Genomic DNA, 23,084 nt, shown 5'->3' with positions numbered 1-23,084 from the left:
TTTTTTTTTTTTTTTTTTTTTTCTTGCGGTACGCGGGCCTCACACTGCTGTGGCCTCTCCCGTTGCGGAGCACAGGCTCCAGACGCGCAGGCTCAGCGGCCATGGCTCACGGGCCCAGCCGCTCCGCGGCATGTGGGATCTTCCCAGACCGGGGCACGAACTCGTGTCCCCTGTATCGGCAGGCGGACTCTCAACCACTGCGCCATCAGGGAAGCCCTATTGATCATCTTTTGATGGGCTTGTTTGCCATTTTTGTATCCTCTTCAGTGAAATGGCTTTTGCTCGTTTTCTAATCGGACTTCGTTCTTTTTACTATTGAGTTTTGTGAATTCTTTATATATTCTAGTTCTAGTCCTTTGTTAGAGGTGTGGTTTGCAAACATTTTCTCCCAGTTTGTAGCTTGTCTTTTTGTCCTCTAAACAGGGTCTTTTGCAGAGCAGAAGATTGAAAATTTGATGAAGTCCAGTTTATCAGTATTTCCTTTTATGGATTGTGCTTTTGGTGTCAAGTCTAAGAGCTCTTCACCTAGCCCTAGATACTAAAACTTTTCTTAAAAGTTTTATAGGAAAAGACCTTCTAGGGGGTGGGGAAGCTTCGGAGCCACAGAGGAGCGCACAGCAACAGGGGTGCAGAGGGCAAAGCAGAGAGATTCCCACACAGAGGATCTGTGTTGACCAGCACTCACCAGCCTGAGATGCTTGTCTGCTCACCCGCCAGGGCAGGTGGGGGCAGGGAGCTGAGGCTCAGGCTTCGGAGGTCAGATCCCAGGAAGAGGACAGGGGTTGGCTGCGTGAACACAGACTGAAGGGGGTTAGTGCGCCACAGCTGACCGGGAGGGAGTCTGGGAAAAAGTTTGGAACTGTCTAAGAGCCAAGAGATCATTGTTTCAGGGTGTGCGAGGAGAGGAGATTCAGAACACCGCCTAAATGAACTTCAGAGATGGGCGTGAGCTGCGGCTATCAGCGTGGGCACCAGAGATGGGCATGAAACGCTAAAGCTGCTGCTGCAGTCACCAAGAATCCTGTGTGCAAGCACAGGTCACTATCCACACCTCCCCTCCCGGGAGCCTGTGCAGCTGGCCAGTGCCACGGTCCCCTGATTCAGGGACAACTTCCCCAAGAGAACACAAGGCATGCCTCAGGCTGTTGCAACATTATGTTGGCCTCTGCTGCCGCAGGCTCGCCCTGCATTCCATACCCCTCCCTCCCCCACCCTGAGTGAGCCAGAGCCCCCTAATCAGGCGCTCCTTTAACCCCCTCCTGTCTGGGCGAAGAACAGATGCCGGAGGGCGACCTTCATGCAGAGGTAGGGCCAAAACCAAAGCTGAACCCCAGGAGCTGTGTGAACAAAAAAGATAAAGGGAAATTTCTCTGTGCAGCCTCAGGAGCAGCGGATTAAATCTCCACAATCAACTTGATGTACCCTGCATCTGTGGAATACATGAATAGACAATGCATCAACCCAAAATTGAGGCAGTGGACTTTGTGAGCAACTGTAGACTTGGGGTTTCCTGTATGTGACTGACTAGTTTCTGATTTTTATGTTTATCTTAGTATCGTTTATAGCACTTGTTATCACTGGTGCATTTGTTTATTGGTTTAGTTGCTCTCTTCCTTTTTTTCTCACTTTTTAAATTTTTAAAATCATTTTTAATAATTTTAAAAAATTTATTATTTTAATGACTTTATTTTATTTTATTTTATTTTGTCTTTCTCTCTTTTTCCTTCCTTTTCTTCTGAGCTGTGTGTATGAAAGGGTCTTGGTGCTCTGGCCGGGTGTCAGGCCAGAGCCTCCAAGGTGGGAGAGCCGAGTTCAGGACACTGGACCACCAGAGACCTCCAAACCCCACGTAATATCAATCGGTGAGAGCTCTCTCAGAGATCTCCATCTGAACACTAAGACCCAGCTCCACTGAATGACCAGCAAGCTCCCCCATGCCAAACAACTAGCAAGATAGGAATACAACTCCACCCATTAGCAGAGAGGCTGCCTAAAATCATAAAAAGTTCACAGACACCACAAAGCACACCACCAGATGCAGTCCTGCCTACCAGACAGGCAAGATCCAGCCTTATCCACCAGAACACAGGCACCAGTCCCCTCCACCAGGAAGCCTACACAGCCCACTGAACCAACCTCACCCACTGGGGACAGACACCAAAAACAATGGGAAGTACGAACCTGCAAAAAGAAGACCCCAAACAAAGTAAGTTAAGCAAAATGAGAAGACAGAGAAATACTCAGCAGATGAAGGAACAAGGTAAAAACCCACCAGACCAAACAAATGAAGAGGAAATAGGCAGTCTACCTGAAAAAGAATTCAGAGTAATGATAGCAAAGATGATCCAAAATCTTGGAAATAGAACGGAGAAAATACAAGAAATGTTTAACAAGGACCTGGAAGAACTAAAGAGCAAACAAACAGTGATGAACAACAAAATAAATGAAATTAAAAATTCTCTAGAAGGGATTAATAGCAGAATAACTGAGCAAGAAGAACGGATAAGTGACCTGGAAGATAAAATAATGGAAATAACTACCTCAGAGCAGAATAAAGAAAAAAGAATGAAAAGAATTGAGGACAGTCTCAGAGACCTCTGGGACAGCATTAAATGCACTAACATTCGAAATATAGGGGTCCCAGAAGAAGAAGAGAAAAATAAACGGTCTGAGAAAATATTGGAAGAGATTATAGTTGCAAACTTCCCTAATATGGGAAAGGAAATAGTTAATTAAGTCCAGGAAGCACAGATAGTCCCATGCAGGATAAATCCAAGGAAAAACATGCCAAGACACACATTAATCAAACTATCAAAAATTAAATACAAAGAACAAATATTAAAAGCAGCAAGGGAAAATGTACAAGGGAATCCCTATAAGGTTAACAGCTGATCTTTCAGCAGAAACTCTGCAAGCCAGAAGGGAGTGGCAGGATATATTTAAAGTGATGAAAGGGATAGACCTATAACCAAGATTACTCTACCCAGGAAGGATCTCATTCACACTCAACGGAGAAATTAAAACCTTTACAGACAAGCAAAAGCTAAGAGAATTCAGCACCACCAAACCAGCTTTACAACAAATGCTAAAGGAACTTCTCTAGGCAAGAAACACAAGAGAAGGAAAAAACCTTCAAAAACAAACCCAAGACAATTAAGAAAATGCTAATAGGAACATACATATTGATAATTACGTTAAATGTAAGCGGATTAAATGCTCCAACCAAACACATGGACTAGCTGAATGGATACAAAAATAAGACCCATGTATATGCTGTCTAGAAGAGACCCACTTCAGACCTAGGGACAGATACAGACTGAAAGTGAGGCATGGAAAAAGATATTCCATGCAAATGGAAATCAAAAGAAAGCTGGAGTAGCAATTCTCATATGAGACAGAATAGACTTTAAAATAAAGACTATTAGAAGAGACAAAGAAGGACACTACATAATGATCAAGGGATCAATCCAAGAAGAAGTTATAACAGTTGTAAATATTTATGTATCCAACATAGGCACACCTCAATACATAAGGCAAATGCTAACAGTGATAAAAGGGGAAATCAACAGTAACACAATCATAGTAGGAGACTTTAACACCCCACTTTCACCAATGGACAGATCATCCAAAATGAAAATAAGTTAGAGGAAATAGGCAATCTACCTGAAAAAGAATTCAGAATAATGATAGCAAGGATGATCCAAAATCTTGGAAATAGAACGGAGAAAATACAAGAAATGTTTAACAAGGACCTGGAAGAACTAAAGAGCAAACAAACAGTGATGAACAACAAAATAAATGAAATTAAAAATTCTCTAGAAGGGATTAATAGCAGAATAACTGAGCAAGAAGAACGGATAAGTGACCTGGAAGATAAAATAATGGAAATAACTACCTCAGAGCAGAATAAAGAAAAAAGAATGAAAAGAATTGAGGACAGTCTCAGAGACCTCTGGGACAGCATTAAATGCACTAACATTCGAAATATAGGGGTCCCAGAAGAAGAAGAGAAAAATAAACGGTCTGAGAAAATATTGGAAGAGATTATAGTTGCAAACTTCCCTAATATGGGAAAGGAAATAGTTAATTAAGTCCAGGAAGCACAGATAGTCCCATGCAGGATAAATCCAAGGAAAAACATGCCAAGACACACATTAATCAAACTATCAAAAATTAAATACAAAGAACAAATATTAAAAGCAGCAAGGGAAAATGTACAAGGGAATCCCTATAAGGTTAACAGCTGATCTTTCAGCAGAAACTCTGCAAGCCAGAAGGGAGTGGCAGGATATATTTAAAGTGATGAAAGGGATAGACCTATAACCAAGATTACTCTACCCAGGAAGGATCTCATTCACACTCAACGGAGAAATTAAAACCTTTACAGACAAGCAAAAGCTAAGAGAATTCTGCACCACCAAGCCAGCTTTACAACAAATGCTAAAGGAACTTCTCTAGGCAAGAAACACAAGAGAAGGAAAAAACCTTCAAAAACAAACCCAAGACAATTAAGAAAATGCTAATAGGAACATACATATTGATAATTACGTTAAATGTAAGCGGATTAAATGCTCCAACCAAACACATGGACTAGCTGAATGGATACAAAAATAAGACCCATGTATATGCTGTCTAGAAGAGACCCACTTCAGACCTAGGGACAGATACAGACTGAAAGTGAGGCATGGAAAAAGATATTCCATGCAAATGGAAATCAAAAGAAAGCTGGAGTAGCAATTCTCATATGAGACAGAATAGACTTTAAAATAAAGACTATTAGAAGAGACAAAGAAGGACACTACATAATGATCAAGGGATCAATCCAAGAAGAAGTTATAACAGTTGTAAATATTTATGTATCCAACATAGGCACACCTCAATACATAAGGCAAATGCTAACAGTGATAAAAGGGGAAATCAACAGTAACACAATCATAGTAGGAGACTTTAACACCCCACTTTCACCAATGGACAGATCATCCAAAATGAAAATAAGTAAGGAAACACAAGCTTTTAAATGATACATTAAAGATGGACTTAATGGATCTTTATAGGACATTCCATCCCAAAACAACAGAATACACTTTCTTTTCAAGTGCTTATGGAACATTCTTCAGAATAGATCATATCATGGGTCACAAATCAAGCCTTGGTAGATTTAAGAACATTGAAATCATATCAGGTATCTTTTCCGGCCACATTGCTATGAGACGAGATGTCAGTTACAGGAAAAAAAATCTGTAAAAAATACAAACACAGGAGACCAAACAATACACTACTAAATAACCAAGAGATCACTGAAGAAATCAAAGAGGAAATCAAAAAATACCTAGAAACAAATGACAATGAAAACATGATGGCCCAAAACCTACAGGATGCAGCAAAAGCAGCTCTAAGAGGGAGGTTTATAGGAATACAATCCTACCTCAAGAAACAAGAAACATCTCAAATAAACAACCTAACCTCACACCTAAAGCAGTTAGAGAAAGAAGAACAAAAGAACCCCAAAGTTAGCAGAAGGAAAGAAATCATAAAGACCAGATCAGAAATAAATGATAAAGAAATGAAGGACACAGTAGCAAAGGTCAGTAAAACTAAAAGCTGGTTTTTGAGAAGATAAAAAAAAATTGATGAACCATTAGCCAGACTCATCAAGAAAAAGTGGGAGAAGACGCAAATCAGTAAAATTAGAACTGAAAAAGGAGAAGTTACAACAGACACTGCAGAGATACAAAGGATCATGAGAGATTACTATAAGCAACTATATGCCAATAAAATGGACATCCTGGAACATATGGACAAATTCTTAGAAATGCACAACCTTCCAAAACTGAACCAGGAAGGAATAGAAAATATAAGCAGACCAATCACAAGCACTGAAATTGAAACGTCGATTAAAAGTCTTCCAACAAACAAAAAGCCCAGGACCAGATGACTTCACAGGCAACTTCTATCAAACATTTAGAGAAGAGCTAACACCTATCCTTCTCAGACTCTTCCAAAATATAACAGAGGGTGGAACACTCGCAAACTCATCCCACGAGGCCACCATCACCCTGATGCCAAAACCAGACAAAGATAAAAGAAAACTACAGGCCAATATCACTGATGAACATAGATGAAAAAATACTCAACAAAATACTGGCAAACAGAATAGAGCAGCATATTAAAGGGATCATACAACATGATCAAGTGGGGTTTATCCCAGGAATGCAAGGGTTCTTCAATATACGCAAATCAATCATTGTGATACACCATATTAACAAATTGAACGATAAAAACCATATGATAATCTCAATACATTCAGAAAAAGCTTTTGACAAAATTCAACACCCATTTATGATAAAAACTCTCCAGAAAGTTGGCATCGAGGGGACTTACCTCGATGTAATAAAGCCCATATATGACAAACTGACAGCCAACATCATTCTCAATGGTGAAAAACTGAAACCGTTTCCACTAAGATCAGGAACAAGACAAGGTTGCCCACTCTCACCACTCTTATTCAACATAGTTTTGGAAGTTTTAGCCACAGCAATCTGAGAAGAAAAAGAAATAAAAGGAATCCAAATCGGAAAAGGAGTAAAACTGTCACTGTTTGCAGATGCCATGATACTATACATAGAGAATCCTAAAGATGCTACCAGAAAACTACTAGAGCTAATCGATGAATTTGGTAAAGTAGCAGGATACAAAATTAATGCACAGCAATCTCCTGCATTCTTGTACAAGAATGATGAAAAGTCTGAAACATAAATTAAGGAAACATTCCGATTTACCATTGCAACTGAAAGAATAAAATACCTAGAAATAAATATATCTAAGGAGAGAAAACATGTATGGAGAAAACTGTAAGACACTGATGAAAGAAATTAAAGATGGTACAAACAGATGGAGAGATATATACCATGTTCTTGGATTGGAAGAATAAACATTGTGAAAATGACCGTACTACCCAAAGCAATCTACAGATTCAGTGCAATCCCTATCAAACTACTGATGGCATTTTTCACAGAATTAGAAAAAGAAATTTCACAATTTGTATGGACACACAAAAGACCCCGAATAGCCAAAGCAATCTTGAGAACTCAGAGGAAAACATAGGCAGAACACTCTATGACATAAATCACAGCAAGATCCTTTTTGACCCACCTCCTAGAGAAATGGAAATAAAAACAACTATAAATAAATGGGACCTGATGAATCATAAAAGTTTTTCACAGCAAAGGAAACCATAAACAAGATGAAAAGACAACCCTCAGAATGGGAGAAAATATTTGCAAATGAAGCAACTGACAATGGATTAATCTCCAGAATTTACAAGCAGCTCATGCAGCTCAATATCAAAAAAAGAAACAACCCACTCCAAAAATGGGCAGAAGGCCTAAATAGACATTTCTCCAAAGAAGATATATAGATTGCCAACAAACACATGGAAGGATGCTCAAAATCACTAATCATTAGAGAAATGCAAATCAAAACCACAGTGACGTATCACCTCACATTGGTAAGAATGGCCATCATCAAAAAATCCAGAAACAGTAAATGCTGGAGATGGTGTGGAGAAAAGGGAACCCTCTTGCACTGTTGGTAGGAATGTAAATTGATACAGCCCCTATTGGGAACAGTGTGGAGGTTCTTTAAAAAACTAAAAATAGAACTACCATACGACCCAGCAATCCCACTACTGGGCATATACCCTGAGAAAACCATAATTCAAAAAGAGTCATGTACCACAGCGTTCATTGCAGCTCTGTTTACAATAGCTAGGACATGGAAGCAACCTAAGTGTCCATTGACAGATGGATGGATAAAGAAGATGTGGCCCATATATACAATGGAATATTACTCAGGCATAAAATGAAACAAAATTGAGTTATTTTTAGTCAATTGGATGGACACTGAGACTCTCATATAGGGTGAAGTAAGTCAGAAAGAGAAAAATTTATACCGTATGCCAACACATATGTATGGATTAAAAAAAAAAGTTTCTGAAGAACCTAGGGGAAGGACAGGAATAAAGATGCAGATGTAGAGAATGGACTTGAGGACATGGGGACGGGGAAAGGTAAGCTGGGATGAAGTGAGAGAGTGGCATGGACTTATACATATCACAAGATTTTTGGGATATATGTATATGTATAGCTGATTCATTTTGTTATACAGCTGAATGTAACACAAGATTGTTAAGCAATTATATGCCAATAAAGATGTTAAAAAATTTTATAGTTGTACTTTTTAAATTTATGTCTGTGATCCACTTTTAATTAATCGCCCCAGCACCATTTGTTGGAAAGGCTATAGTTTTCCATTGAAGTGCTTTTTTACTTTTGTAAAAAATATCACTTGGGTTTATTTGTGTGGTTGTATTTCTGCGTTCTTTATTCTGTTCCATTTATCTGTGTGGCCTTCCACCAGTAACATACTATTTGGTTACCATAGCTATATAGTAAGCCTTACTGGGATGACTGGTTCCTCTCACTTATTCTTTTTTCCCAAGATTGTTTTAGGTATTCTAGGGCCTGTGCCTTTTCATGTGGATTTTTTAATTAGTTTGTCTGTGTCTATAAACCCTTGCTCAAATTTTGATAGCAACTGAATTAAACCTACAGAAAAATATGGGAGAATTGACATCTTTACTATGCTGAGTCTTCCAATTCATGAGCATGGTATGTCACTCCATTATTTAGATTTTTCTACCCAGAATAGTCCTTACGGTGTTTTCCTTGTTTTGTTGTCAGATGGGAGTACATACATTAATCTGGATTTCAACTTCTGTAGGCTTGCTGAGAATGATTAAGCTCATTTATTAATATTCATTCACTATTTATTCATTCATTCATTCACAGTGCAGGTATATTTGTCTTACTCCATTGTGATTGATAGATAATATTTTATGTTTGTAGTATTAATTTTGATTTTAAAGATTACAACCCTGTAAATAGGTGAGGAATTGTACTAAAGAAAGAACAATAGTGTTATGACTAAGGAATCTTTGTAATAATACTTACTGTAATGATTTTTATCTCTATCATATTAAATAAATATGATAGGCTGACGGAGGGATTACTGACTAAAGGAATAAGGATTTATTGGAGGGAGGGTATAATCTTTGACAGATGTCTTATTTGACAATTTTTGAGCCCAATATCAAAAAAAATTGCAGGTATGGAGAGGGTCAACTCAGGAGGTGGAAGTAAGTGATTATTATTTAGATGACCCCAGATAAATAAGCTTGGCCTGTACTAGAGAGATCACATCATGGAGTAATAAGAACATTTTGCTTAAGGTTGTAACTCCTTCTTGAAATAGGAAAATCTAAGGAGTTGTATTTATGGAACCCCTACTATTTTCCCCGCTTTTTGCTGGGAACTGTTAATATATAGCTGTTAAAGAGATAAGATCCCTGAATTCATGGGATTTATACTGTAATATGATTTATGACATACCAGTTAGAGCATGTATAGGTTTTTCAGCAGGTAAATGGCATGATAAAATTATTTGAGTAGACCTATTTACAGTTATTAGTGGCCAGTACAGTAAGGAATACCAACATTGTACATCAGTTTTTAAGTTAGGGGGATTTTTTCTGGTTTTAATGGTTTTCAAGGTTTTGGAATCTATACATTTGAGATTATTGATCCTATTGTCAAGTTAATTATGACTTAAAATGTTTTTTGAGCCATTTGTGAGCAGCATTTTATATATTTTTGATGAATTGGTAATATATGTCAAAGGGAAGGCATATACAACCTTTGCTATAAGAAATCTAGCATAAATGGCTGATTATGTTAAAAATATGAGTCACATTGTACTTCTCTCTTCATTCATAAAAGATCAAGGAGTCTGTAGAAGCCTGTGTAAAGTTTATATTAAAATAGATACCCTGGAAAGCAGAAAAGTATACTTCCTGTCATGTTAAACAGTCGAAACCCACTTTAAAATGTGGTTTAGATTGAATGGCATATTAATAGGGATATTGGAAATGATTATATCTTTCAAACCATTGATTCTTTTGTGTATTTCATTTGTTAGATCACAACCATCTATTTTACAGTTTTAAAAATTCCTTTTGAATATTTTGCATTTTTAAACCTCCCATTCTTATTGGATTTCTGTTCTGTGGAGTTGTTTTTGAGACATTAGTGATTTTTCACTGTTCACTTTCTTTGATATTCTCAGTAAGCACATTTCTGGAAAATTTCTCTTAAGTCCCTAGGGACATTTAAAGGAAAACCTAATTTATAGGGAATAATATTTCCACATTTTTATCTGAAAATCTGAATTTTCATGAAATAGAATTGCATAAAACATGGTATTTTATGCAGCTGCCTTTTATAAAAACCCAAATGTGTTAAAATATTTATAATTTCTTTAAAATAAATGCAATATGATTTGTTTGAATCTTTATTGGAGAAGCAGTCTATTTTAGTAAAGAGTAGGGATGGTTTGGGTTCTTAGAAATAGATATCCGCTCTACCCCTTGATATGGGTGGGGTGGTTATTGTAGAATGGAACTGTAGTGTATTCCAGTGGTGATGTAGTCAGAAGAGGATAGCTTGTTCATGAGCTCCAAGTTTCCATATTATCTATAACATTTATTTTGTTCTCTTTTTTCTCTTCCTTATACTTTTTTGTTTCCTCTTTTTTAACTTTATTTTTATGTTTTTAAAATTTTTATTGGATTATAGTTGATTTACAGTGTTGTGTTAGTTTCAGGTGTACAGCAGAGTGAATCAGTTATACATATACATATGTCCACTCTTTTTTAGATTCTTTTCCCATATGAGTCATTACAGAATATTGAGTAGAGTTCCCTGTGCTATACAGTGGGTCCTTATTAGTTATCTTTTATATATAGTCATGTGTATATGTCAATCCCAATCTCCCAATTTATCCCTCCCCCACCCCCACTACTTTCCCCCCTGGTAATCATACATTTGTTTTCTACGTCTGTGACTCTACTTCTGTTTTGTAAATAAGTTCATTTGTACCTTTTTCTTTTTTAGATTCCACATATAAACCATATCATTTGATATTTGTATTTCTCTGTCTGACTTACTTCACTTAGTATGACAATCTCTAGGTGTATCCCTGTTGCTGCAAATGGCATTATTTCATTTTATTTTATGGCTGAGTAATATTCCACTGCATATATGTACCACATTTTCTTTACCCATTCCTCTGTCAATGAACATTTAGGTTGCTTCCATGTCCTGGCTGTTGTAAATAGTGCTGCAGTGAACATTGGGGTGCATGCATATTGGCTTGCACATGGCCAACATACCTTTGTAGCCATTCTGTATCATGGCCTCTTGGCTTTGTTCTCATTGCTACCTAAGTTAATCTCTTGCTATTTCCTGGTTCAAATTCGTGAGAGTATATCTGCTCAGTCTGATTGGTATAATTTATCTTTTCATGCTTGCCACATCATAGTCCACTGGCCAGCCTATAGATTGATTGTCTTTGAGTTACCTTGCTTCCTCCTTGTCTATAATTATCTATAGTCATGTGCATGGGAAGTCTGGGTCATGTGGTCTAAAATATGATTGTCTGTGGCTGGCCTTGTGTTAGGAACTGTTGGCAGGACCATTTCACTTAGAAAAGACTTCAGTTGTCACTGTGATCAATAATAGTAAAAAAATAACTTATGCAAATGTACTACCTTCAAGTAGGCTTATTTAGGCCTAGAAACCAGTTTTTAGGAAGGATATCTCCACCGTGTTACAGTTAACTGGGATGTAATATTGATTCAGAGTTGTCTTCGTTCTTCATTTTAGAAAGTTGCTGGTACCCTAAAGTTTGCATTGCACACATTACTTTTGGGAAAATGGACTAATTTCAGGTCTTCATCTAACAATATTTATGTATGCTGTATAAATATAATGAAGTGTAACTTACTTGGGCAGTGTCTACCTATTGTTCTTTACCCAGTTTGAACCTCATCAATGTTACAGAGATAACTAAATTAGTTTGTTTTATCTATACAGACCTGTGTCATCATTTGTATAGACTGAGCCAAGAGTACAAATACAAATCTAAATGCCATATGTATAAAATTTAAAAAATTTGTAACCCAATTTAACAAACTGTTAAATAAAATGAAGTCCTATTCTCACATTTTGACAAATATGCCTTTATAATGAACTGGAAGGTCAGGTTCAAGTTTAGAATTCTCAAACTCCTCTGACTTCAACACTGGCACATGATTGCACTGGGAAAGTTGGCTACTAGACCTTGGCTGGCCTCCTTCTCTTTAGATACCTGTCTCTGTCTTGCACCAGAAAGGGCCTCACTCTAATGTATGCTTCACTCCAGCCTATGTGTACAAGCTCTGTCCATGGTCCCTGTCACTGGCCTACTTTGACCACTCCTTGGGCTTAATAGTGGGCACATAGATAGCAAGATCCACCCTCTAGAACAACACTTCAAAATGAGTTCCAGGAGAGAATTAAACCATTAAATTATTTAAATAATTAAACCATTAAATGCTTTAAATTAAACCCCAAGGCATCTATTAGATGAAAAAATTAAAATGCTATCAGCCTTGTGCTGTATTTGGGAGAGTGGAGAAAATGGTTACATGAATAATTTTCTTTAGGGCTTGAGAAAGGTTAGTGGGCTGAGAAAGGCTGGTGAAGGGTAGACCTGAAGAGGCCCATGTGGGCTCATGAAAGTGGCTTGGGGCTATTTGGGCAGGGAATTTGGGGATCTTGGGTACACAAATTATGATCTAGAAGGGGGAAGCACAGGCTTCTGATGTTCTTTTCCCTGTGGCCCCACAGATTCTTTCCTCTAGGAACTGGGAGCAGCTGAGGAATTGCTAGAGTGGGTTCTGCTAAGTTATGGGGCATCTCTTACCCACATCAAAGTGTGGCACTTCATCCGTTAATTGTTTTTCGTGTCTTAACTATTAAATGCTATGTTAAATTTTTTGTCTTGAAAATGTGTTTAGATGTAATCAGGCTTAATTCCAATGAACATGGTAGAGCAGGGAATCCCAAAAATCCATATTTCCATAAAATCGCAAATAAACTAGCAGATACTCTCAGAATCAACCTTATTGGTATTCTGGAAACCAGTCAAAAGTTTATAGCCACCAGGTAAATGCTTAATCAAGGAAAAAAACAGTTGAATCTCAGTAAGAGACCTTTGTGGCATTTTAACTTACCTTGTCCCCATCCCCTTCACTCCAGATTGGAAGAAGCTTTGAAGACAACAGTCCATATTCCAAGTACAAGTTCTTAGTGCTGGAGGTAGTAGAATTGACCTCATTCTTAAAGAATTGTGGTTGTTCATTTTGACCAGCCTAGTGGCTCCCTGAAGACTAGCTCTAAAAGGCCTGCCCTTATTTTGCCTAACTCAGAACTCTCTGAAGGTTGAGGCAGCTACTTTGGGGGGCATTTAATAGATTTAAGGGCAAATGTATTAGCCACTGCCTCTCAGAGCAAGGAATAGCAGTTGGACAAACAATAGACCAATGGAAAATAATAGTATTTGGTAAAGTATCTCTTTGAGACCCTGCTTTTAATTCTTTTGAGTACTTGGAAGTGAAATTGCTGGATCACATGGTAATTCTATTTTTTTTTCATACGGAAGCAAAAAGTATAAAAATATGGAACGCTTCACGAATTTGCGTGTCATCCTTGTGCAGGGGCCATGCTAATCTTCTCTGTATCGTTCCAATTTTAGTATATGTGCTGCCGAAGCGAGCACGGTAATTCTATTTTTAATGTCTTGAGGAACTGCTACACTTTTCCATAGCAACTGTACCATTTTACATTGCCACCAACAGTGCATAAGGACTTCAATTTCTCCACATTCATAGTAGTCACCCTAGTTGGTGTGATGTGTATCTGTATTTTGAAAAAATATTTATTTATTATTTATTTGGCTGCACCGGGTCTTCATTGCCACCTGTGGGATCTTCGTTGCTTTGTGCGAGATCTTCGTTGCAGCATGCAGGCTCTTAGTTGTGACATGCAGGATCTAGTTCTCTGACCAGGGATGGAACCCGGCCCCCTGCATTGGGAGTGTGGAGTCTTAACCACTGGACCACCAGGGAAGTCCCGCATTATGGTTTTGATTTGCATTTGCGTGTTGATTAGTGATGTTGAGCGTGTTTTCATGTGCTTCTTGGCCATTTCTGTCTTCCTTGGAGAAATGTCTCTTCAAGTCCTTTGTCCATTTTTAATCTGGTTGTTGTTTTTTTGTTGTTGAGTTGTAGAAGTTCTTTGTATATTCTGGATATCAACCCCTTATCAGATATGATTTGCACACATTTTCTCCCATCCCATAGGTTGCCTTTTCACTTTATTGATTGTGTCCTTTGATGCACAGTTTTTATTTTTGATGCAGTCTAGTTTATCTATTTTTACTTTTGTGACCTGTGCTTTTGGTGTCTTATCCAAGAAATTGTTACTAAATTCATTGTAATTCATGAAGCTTTTCTCTTATGTTTTCTTCTAAGAGTTTTATAATTTTAGCTACTATATTTAGGTCTTTGGTCCACTTTGAGGTTGTTTTCATTTTTTAAAATATAATGTGACATTCATCATTAAAAGGTGAAAAAGAAGGATGGGAGTTGTTGAGTGGGAGAGATTCAACTTGCTGTATTGCTCACTGAATAAGTGAAATGGATGAATAAAGTATTTAACACAACTGAGGGGACTCTCATTTACTAGTAAAATATGCTTTTATAGAAATAGATAGCTATTAAAAATGTCTGGCCTTTTTATTGCATTATAACTTATAATTAAATTTTGGTTATTGTTCTGTCTTATTTTGATATGTAGAAGCTAACCCATTTCTTGTGAGCATATGGATTGATGAGTTTTGCTCAAATGTTAAAAAATCACTGAGTATTTTGCAGGATTTGGTTCTTTGACTCTAGATAAAATTGTATGTATAAACCCTTTCCCGAATAGTACCTGGTTTTGCTATATTTCTCTTTCTTCCAACTATATAGCCCAATTTTTACCGTCTCACTTGTACCTTCTACTGGGCATTTAAATTTGCTTAATATTTTCATTTTATAAAGAAAGCATTATATAACTATTTAAAAAATGGATTGTTTAGTGTAATACCATCTTAAACTAGAGACCTCTAATACCTATCAAGACTTACCAAAAGGAAGAGGAATTTTTAAAAAGATACATTTATAAGCAAGGGTAGAGGGGGGGTTCAGTAAGTGAGTCTGGAATTGTGCATCCATTTCAGGGCTCTTATTAACAGAAAATAGAGAACATCAGGGAAAAGACTATCAGTTTTATCAGCTAAGTATACTTCATGTATATAAAGCAATTTGAGTAGAGTTCAAAGGGAAAATTAATGATTTCAAAAATAAAAGTATCAATTTTACTTCAGAAGCTGCTAACTCAAGTAGTGAGCATCTAGGAAATGTACTGGGACCGCCTATAGGTGACTTAAATATTTTTCTTAATTAAGCCTTCGTTGGAAGAGTTGAATTTAGTGATTAAGATGCTTCTTTGTGGTGTTTTTCTGTGTTGGCTTTTATTTACATACTTTATGTTGGTGACATGTCATCAGTTAAATCGTAAGGCAATAGATATGCTGTTGTTTAACTCCAATTCTGCTTTTCCTAAAAAAGAGTAAATGTGTATACAGAACAGTTTGTCTATTATCCAGGGATTATAGGGACTTAATCCTTGGGTCTACATAGCCATCAAATAAAGTATCATATTTCACTTGAGGGAGCTCCCCAATTGCATGGGGCGTTAACCAGCATTTATAGGGCTTACCTTGTATCTCCAACATAGAACTGATGCAAAGAATAGTATCGTTTAAATGTTATTTGACATTTTAGTTGATTCTCACTTTTGTTTTGTAAATTAGTATTTTGGCAGGAATAGGCTAAAGCTATAGTGAAACACATTAAAATACGTTAAAATGTGACTGCTTTGTTTACTTTGTGATTTATTTTGATATTGGCCGATGCTCAGAAAATAATAAAAACTCTTCATAAGAAACCGAATTGCAGCTATTTAAGTACATAGTACTTCTTTCTTGTTTTTATAAATTAAATTTCAAGCACAGGCTATATTGAGGCTATATTTAAGGCTGTTTTTGAACTAAACAATTATAATACTGAACTCTGTATATAGTTTTGTAGAATTCCTCTGTAAGTCCAAACGGATCTAGCATTATGGAGACAGCAAAAAAGATGCTGCCTCAGGGTGTAACAGGACCCATAATTGAATTACTTGAAATTATTATTCTAGAAAAATATTTCACTCCAACACGTAGATTTTCTTATAGGTCAGCATTTTATATAAATGAGCCTTATGGCAAATGGGTGATAGGAAGGGCAAGGGAGGAGAAAAGATCCATAAGTAAAGATATAATCAGCTGTAGTTAGTGTAAGGGGCAGGAGGTAAGAGGACATCTGGTTCTTCTATCTTTTCATTTTGAGATGCTTAAATCTTTTATAGATAAGAAAATATTTCATGTTTTAATATATTTATGCTATTTTCTTAATTTGTATTTCAGCATTCTATAAGCATTTACTTCCAGAAGGACTTTTTCTGTTATAAATTAAAGCACTGATGTTTTTTCAGATGTGTTTATTCAGTGCATTCATAGGTTAGATAATGTAAAGAGAGGTTTATGTGGAAATGATTGTTTCTATAAATAAACAATCATCCAGTGAGTCACTCACATGGTCTCAAAATGCCTTAAATGTATTAATATATATGAGTGGCAGATTCTATACTGCAGAAATAATGCCAACTTTGTAACAATTAACATAAAATTAAGCTTTTTCATCCTCTCATTCTCTCTACCCCTATGATTGAAATTAGTATCTTTGGGGATGAGAACTTACTTAGATAGATGTACACTTGATGTGTTCGGGCTCTGGGTTAGAGTAAAATGCTTAAAACTCAGTTATGAATATTGAAAAAGAAGAGTAAAGGTGGGAGGAATCACTCTACTTGATATTAAGGCCTACTGTATAGCTAAGTTAGTCACCGTAGCTGTGATAATGTAAGAGGGATAGACACATAGATCAATGAAACAGAAGAGAGAATCAAGAAATAGACCTACATAAATATGCCCAGCTAATTTGTGAGAAAGCAGCAAAAGAAATTTGATGGAGGAAGGATAACTTTTTCAAAAAATGATGTTGGAGCAGTCGGACATTCATAGACAAAAAGGTGAGCCTTGACCCAAACCTCACATCTTTAAAAATATTAACTCAAAATGGATTGTGGACTTAAATGTAAAAATGAAACTTTAAACTTCTAGGGAAAAAAATATGGGGAAATCCTCCATACCTAGGGCTGGGTGAAGAGTTCTTACATTTGATACCAAATGCCTAATTTAAGAGAGAAAATACTGAAGAATTGGACTTCACCCAAATTAAAAACTTTTGTTCTGTGAAAGTCTTTACTAAAAGGATAAAAAATACAGGCTATAGACTAGGCAAAAATATTTGTAAAACACATATCCAACAAAAGATTAGTATTTGAAATATATAAAGAACTCTCAAAATTCATTATTAAAAAACAAAGAATCCTATTAGAAAATGGGTAAAGGACATGAACATACATCTTACAGGAAAGGATATACAGATGACAGTTAAGCACATGAAATTATGTTCAAAATTGTGAGCCATTAGGGACATGCAAATTAAAACCACAATCAGATATCACTATACCTATTAGAATGGTTAAAATAAAAATAGTGACAACACCAAAAGCTGAACAAGGATGTAGAGAAACTGACTCATTTGTACATTAGTTCTCCTTTGTAGTGATATTTCATCATGGTTTTAGTTTTCATTTCCCTAGTGGCTCATGATGTTGAACATCTTTTCATATGCTTATTTGTATAACTTCTTTTGTGAACTATCTGTTCAAGTCTTTTGTGCATGTTTAAATTTGGCTCTTATTTACTTACTGTTCAGTTTTTCAGATTTCTTTATATTCTTGGGATACAAGTCTTTTGATTACTACGTGATTTACAAAATTTCTTCCAGTCTGAGCTTTTCTTTTCATTCACTTAACAGTGTCTTTCACAGTTCAAAAATTTTTAATTTTGATGAAGTACAATTAATCCTTTTTCTCTTCTATGGAATGTGTTTTCTTCGTCATATCTCTAAGAATTTGTGTGTGTGTGTGTGTGTGTGTGTGTGTTAGATTTTATTGTTGAAGAATATTTTTGCCTAAGGAAGATTTTGTCCTATATTTTCTTATAAAATATTTGTAGTCTTAAAGCTTACATTTAGATGTCTCCTCCATTTTGTGTTAATTTTTGTGTAAGATGTGAAATTTCATTTAAGGTTTATGTTTTTGTTTATGGATTACCAATTGTTTGAATATCATTTGTTTAAAAGACTACCCTTTTTCCATTGAATTGCTTTTGTTCCTTTGTTAAAAATCACTTGACCATATTTGTGTGGTTTTATTTCCTGACTATTCTTTTACACTATCTATGTGTTTATCCTTTCATCTATACCACTCTGTGTTGATTACTGTCTCTTTGTCATTAAAAGTCTTAAAATCTTCAGTGGGTTTCTTCCTAATTTATTGTATTTAAAAATGTTTTGGCTGTTCAACTTACTTTTTTTTTCTATGTAAATTTTTAAATTAATTTTTATTGGAGTATAGTTGCTTTGCAATTCCATGTAAATTTTAATACTAGCTTTTCTGTATCTACAAAAATTTCTGCTATGATTTTTATTGGAATTACACCAAATGTATCTATCATTTTGGGTAGAATTGACATCTTTACTATGTTGCATCTTCAAATCAACAAACATAGTATGTGTCTCTGTTTAATTACATTTTCTTTAATTTCTCTTATGAGCATTTTGTGGTAAAAATGCTTAAAAATATATAAATCTGTTCATAATTTATTTATACCAAAGTATTTTATTTGTTGGAGTTGTTGTTAATGATATTTCTTTCTTAGTTTCAGTTTTCAATTGCACATTGCTAGTATATAAAATACAATTGATATTTTCTATCTCTTTTTCCATTTACTGATTTGCATTAGTTAATTAATTAAGCTGATCATTGCAGTTATCCTCTTTTTTGTAATAAGTTTATTTATTTATTTTATTTTGTTTCTGGCTGTGTTGGGTCTTCTTTGCTGCATGCGGGCTTTCTCTAGTCATGGTGAGCGGGGGCTACTCTTCATGGTGGTGCACGGGCTTCTCATTGTGGTGGCTTCTCTTGTTGTGGAGCATGGGCTCTAGCACGCGGACTTCAGTAGTTGTGGCACACAGGCTCAGTAGTTGTGGTGCATGGGCTCAGTTGCTCCGCAGCATGTGGAAACTTCCCGGACCAGGGCTTGAACCCGTGTCCCCTGCATTGGCAGGCAGATTCTTAACCACTGTGCCACCAAGGAAACCCCAGTTATCCTCTTAGAGTACAGCCTTGGTAGTCTCAATTATTAGTTATACATGATGTTCTGTTGATTCCCTGGGTTTTTTTACATAGACATTTCTTTTATATTTCTAGCTTATTAGGTTTTTATTATGAATAAGTATTTTATTTTCTTAAATGCTTTTACTGAATGAAGTTTTTATTCTCTAGATTGCTAATATGTAGGATTACATTGATTTTCAAATATTGAAGTACTTCATGCATCCCGGAAACATATCCCATTTGGTCACAATATATTATTCTTTATGTATATTGCTGGCTTCAATCTGCTAATGTTTTATGAAGAATTTTTGCGTTTATGTTGATGAGGGATACTGGGTTGTAATGTTCTTCTTTTTGTATTGTCTAAATAGGGTTTTGGTGTTAGCATAATGCTGGCCTCATAAAATAAATTGAAAAGTGTTCCATCTTCTTCTACTTTCCAGTAGAGATTATATAGAATTGGTATTGTTGCTTCTTCAAATGTTTGTAGAATTTGTCAACGAAATTATCTGGGCTGAAATATTTTTTTCAGAAGATTTTTAACAGTGAATTCAATTTCTTAATAGTTATGGGACAATTCAAGTTATCTGTATGATTTGAGGTGAGTTTTGTAATTTGTAGATCTTTAGGAATTGGTTCATTTCATCGAAGTTGTCAAATTTATGAGCATAGAGTTGTTCGTAGTATTCCTTTATTATCATTTTAAGGGCTCTTGGATTACTAATGATGTCTTCTCTTTCATTTCTGCTTTTGATAATTTAGGTGTATTTTTTCTTTAGTCAGCCTGGCTAGAAGTTTATCAATTATATTGATGTCTTCAAAGAGCCAACTTTTGTTTTCAGTGATTTTCTCTATTTTTCTGCTTTCAGTTTCATTGATTTCTGCTCTACTCTTTCTACTTCCTTTGGTTTTATTTTGTATTTCCCTTTCTAATTTCTTAAGGTATAAACTTAGATTATTGATTTGAGACCTTTTTCCCTAATATGTGCATTTAATGCTATAAATTTCCCTCTAAGAACTGTTTTAGCTATATGCCACCCATTTTTTAAATTGAAGTACAGTTGATTTACAATATTATATTCATTTCAGGTGTACAGTGTAGTGATTTAGTATTTTTGCAGATTGTATTCCATTATAGGTATTACAAGATAATGGCTATAATTCCAAGTGCTCTACAGTATATCATTGTTGCTTATCTATTTTATACATAGTAGTTTGTATCTGTTAATTTCATGCCTCTTAATTATTTTCCCCCACTACCCTTTGGTAACCACAAGTTTGTTTTTTATATCTGTGAGTCTGTTTCTGTTTTACATATACATTATTTGTATTTTTTTTAGATTTCACATGTAAGTGATATCATACAGTATTTATCTTTCTCCGTCTGACTTATTTCACTATGCATAATATTCTCTAGGTCTATCCACATTGCTGCAAATTATATGCCACTCATTTTTTAAAATAAATTTATTTAGTTCTGGCTGCGTTGCATCTTCGTTGCTGTGCGTGGGCTTTCTTTAGTTGCAGTGAGCTGGGGCTACTCTTTGTTGCAGTGCACAGGCTTCTTTTGTTGTGGAGCATGGGCTCTAGGGGCACGGGCTTCTGTAGTTGTGGCTCATGGGCTCTAGAGCGCAGGCTCAGTAGTTGTGGTGCATGGGCTTAGTTGCTCCACGGCATGTGGGATCTTCCTGGACCAGGGCTCGAACCTGTGTCCCCTGCACTGGCAGGCAGATTCTTAACTACTGCGCCACCCGGGAAGCCCTGCCACCCATTTTTGACATGTTGTTTTCATTTTCACTTATTCAAAATACATTTCTTTAAAGAATTCTGCTTTGACCCATAAGTTATTTAGACTTGTTTTGTTTCATTCCAAACATTAGGGGATTTTTCTGAGTATCTTTCTTCTTCTATTTAATTCTATTATGGTCAGATAATATACTTTGTATGATTGTATGATAATATACTCTGTATGATTGTTATTCTAAACTTATAATATTTTATGGCCCAGAATATGTTTTATCTTGGTGAATGAACTATGTACACTTGAGAAGAACATGCATCCTGCTGTTGTTAGATGAAATGTTCTATAAGTATCAAGTTGCTTAATAGTGTTCAGGTCATCATGAAGAAATCCTTACTGATTTCATCATGGTTGTTCTATCAATTACTGAGAGGACTGATGAAGTCTCAAAATTCAATCAGGGGATGATTGGTTCAAGATGGCAGAGTAGAAGGACATGCTCTAACTCCCTCTTGCAAGAGCACTGGAATCACAACTAACTGCTGAACAGTCATCGATAAGAAGACACTGGAACTCACCAAAAAAGATAACCCACATCCAAAGACAAAGGAGAAGCCACAGTGAGATGGTAGGAGTGGCGCAATCATGATAAGATCAAATCCCGTAACCGCTGCGTGGGTGACTCATAAACTGGAGAACACTTATAGCACAGAAGTCCACCCACTGGAGTGAAGGTTCTGAGCCCCATGTCAGGCTTCCCAACCTGGGGGTCTGGCAACAGGAGGAGGAATTCCTAGAGAATCAGATTTTGAAGGCTAGCGGGATTTGATTGCAGGACTTCGACAGGACTGGGGGAAACAGAGGCTCCACTCTTGGAGGGCACACACAAAGTAGTGTGTGCATCGGGACCCAGGGGAAGGAGCAGTGACCATATAGGAGATTGAACCAGACCTACCTGCTAGTGTTGGAGGGTCTCCTGCAGAGGTGGGGGTTGGCTGTGTCTCACCTTGAGGACAAGGACACTGGCAGCAGAAGTTCTGGGAAGCACTCCTTGGCGTGAGCCCTCCCAGAGTCCTCCACTAGCCCTACTAAAGAGCCTGGGTAGGCTGCAGTATTGGGTCGCCTCAGGCCAAACAACCAACAGAGAGGGAACAAAGCCCCACACATCAGCAGACAGGTGAATTAAAGTTTTACTGAGCTCTGCCCACCAGAGCAACAGCCAGCTCTACCGACCACCAATCCCTCCCATCAGGAAACTTGCAGAAGACTCTTAGATAGCCTCATCCACAAGAGGGCAGACAGCAAAAGCAAGAAGAACAACAATCCTGCAACCTGTGGAACAAAAACTACATTCACAGAAAGACAGACAAGATGAAAAGGCAGAGGACTATGTACCAGCTGAAGGAAAAAGATAAACCCCAGAAAAACAACTAAATGAAGTGTAGATAGGAAACCTTCCAGAAAAAGAATTCAGAATAGTGATAGTGAAGATGATCCAGGACCTCAGAAAAAGAATGGAGGCAAAGATCAAGAAGATGCAAGAAATGTTTAACAAAGCCCTAGTGGAAGTAAAAAACAAATCAAAAGCTTTACAGACAAGCCAAAGCTAAGAGAATTCAGCACCACCAAACCAGCTCTACAAAAAATGCTAAAGTAACTTCTCTAAGTGGGAAACACACAAGAAATAAAGGACCTACAAAAGCAAACCCAAAGCAATTAAGAAAATGGTAACAGGAACATACATATCGATTGGAAGGACACTACATAATGATCAAGGGATCAATCCAAGAAGAAGATATAACAATTATAAATATATATGCACCCAGCATAGGAGCACCTCAGCACATAAGGCAACTTCTAACAGCTATAAAAGAGGAAATCGGGCTTCCCTGGTGGCACAGTGGTTGAGAGTCCGCCTGCCGATGCAGGGGACGTGTGTTCGTGCCCCGGTC

The 23,084-nt window shown here is 36.7% G+C and overlaps 1 protein-coding gene and 1 non-coding gene across 2 annotated transcripts in view; one reads left to right on the top strand and one right to left on the bottom strand.

Moving 5' to 3' along the window:
* Positions 1–23,084, top strand: part of COL4A5 (collagen type IV alpha 5 chain) — a 219,642-nt gene that overhangs the window by 39,224 nt on the left and 157,334 nt on the right. The gene's annotated exons all lie outside the window — the stretch shown is intronic.
* On the bottom strand, positions 13,610–13,716 carry LOC112402115 (U6 spliceosomal RNA). The gene has a single exon (XR_003003681.1). It is a non-coding gene; the product is annotated as a U6 spliceosomal RNA (small nuclear RNA).

The sequence above is a fragment of the Neophocaena asiaeorientalis genome, unplaced genomic scaffold (genome assembly GCF_003031525.2).
Source record: "Neophocaena asiaeorientalis asiaeorientalis breed wild unplaced genomic scaffold, Neophocaena_asiaeorientalis_V1.1 scaffold41, whole genome shotgun sequence".
In the NCBI taxonomy this organism is placed as follows: Eukaryota; Metazoa; Chordata; class Mammalia; order Artiodactyla; family Phocoenidae; genus Neophocaena; species Neophocaena asiaeorientalis.
Note: the sequence above shows the minus strand (reverse complement) of the source record. Positions and strands in the feature narration are given on the sequence as shown.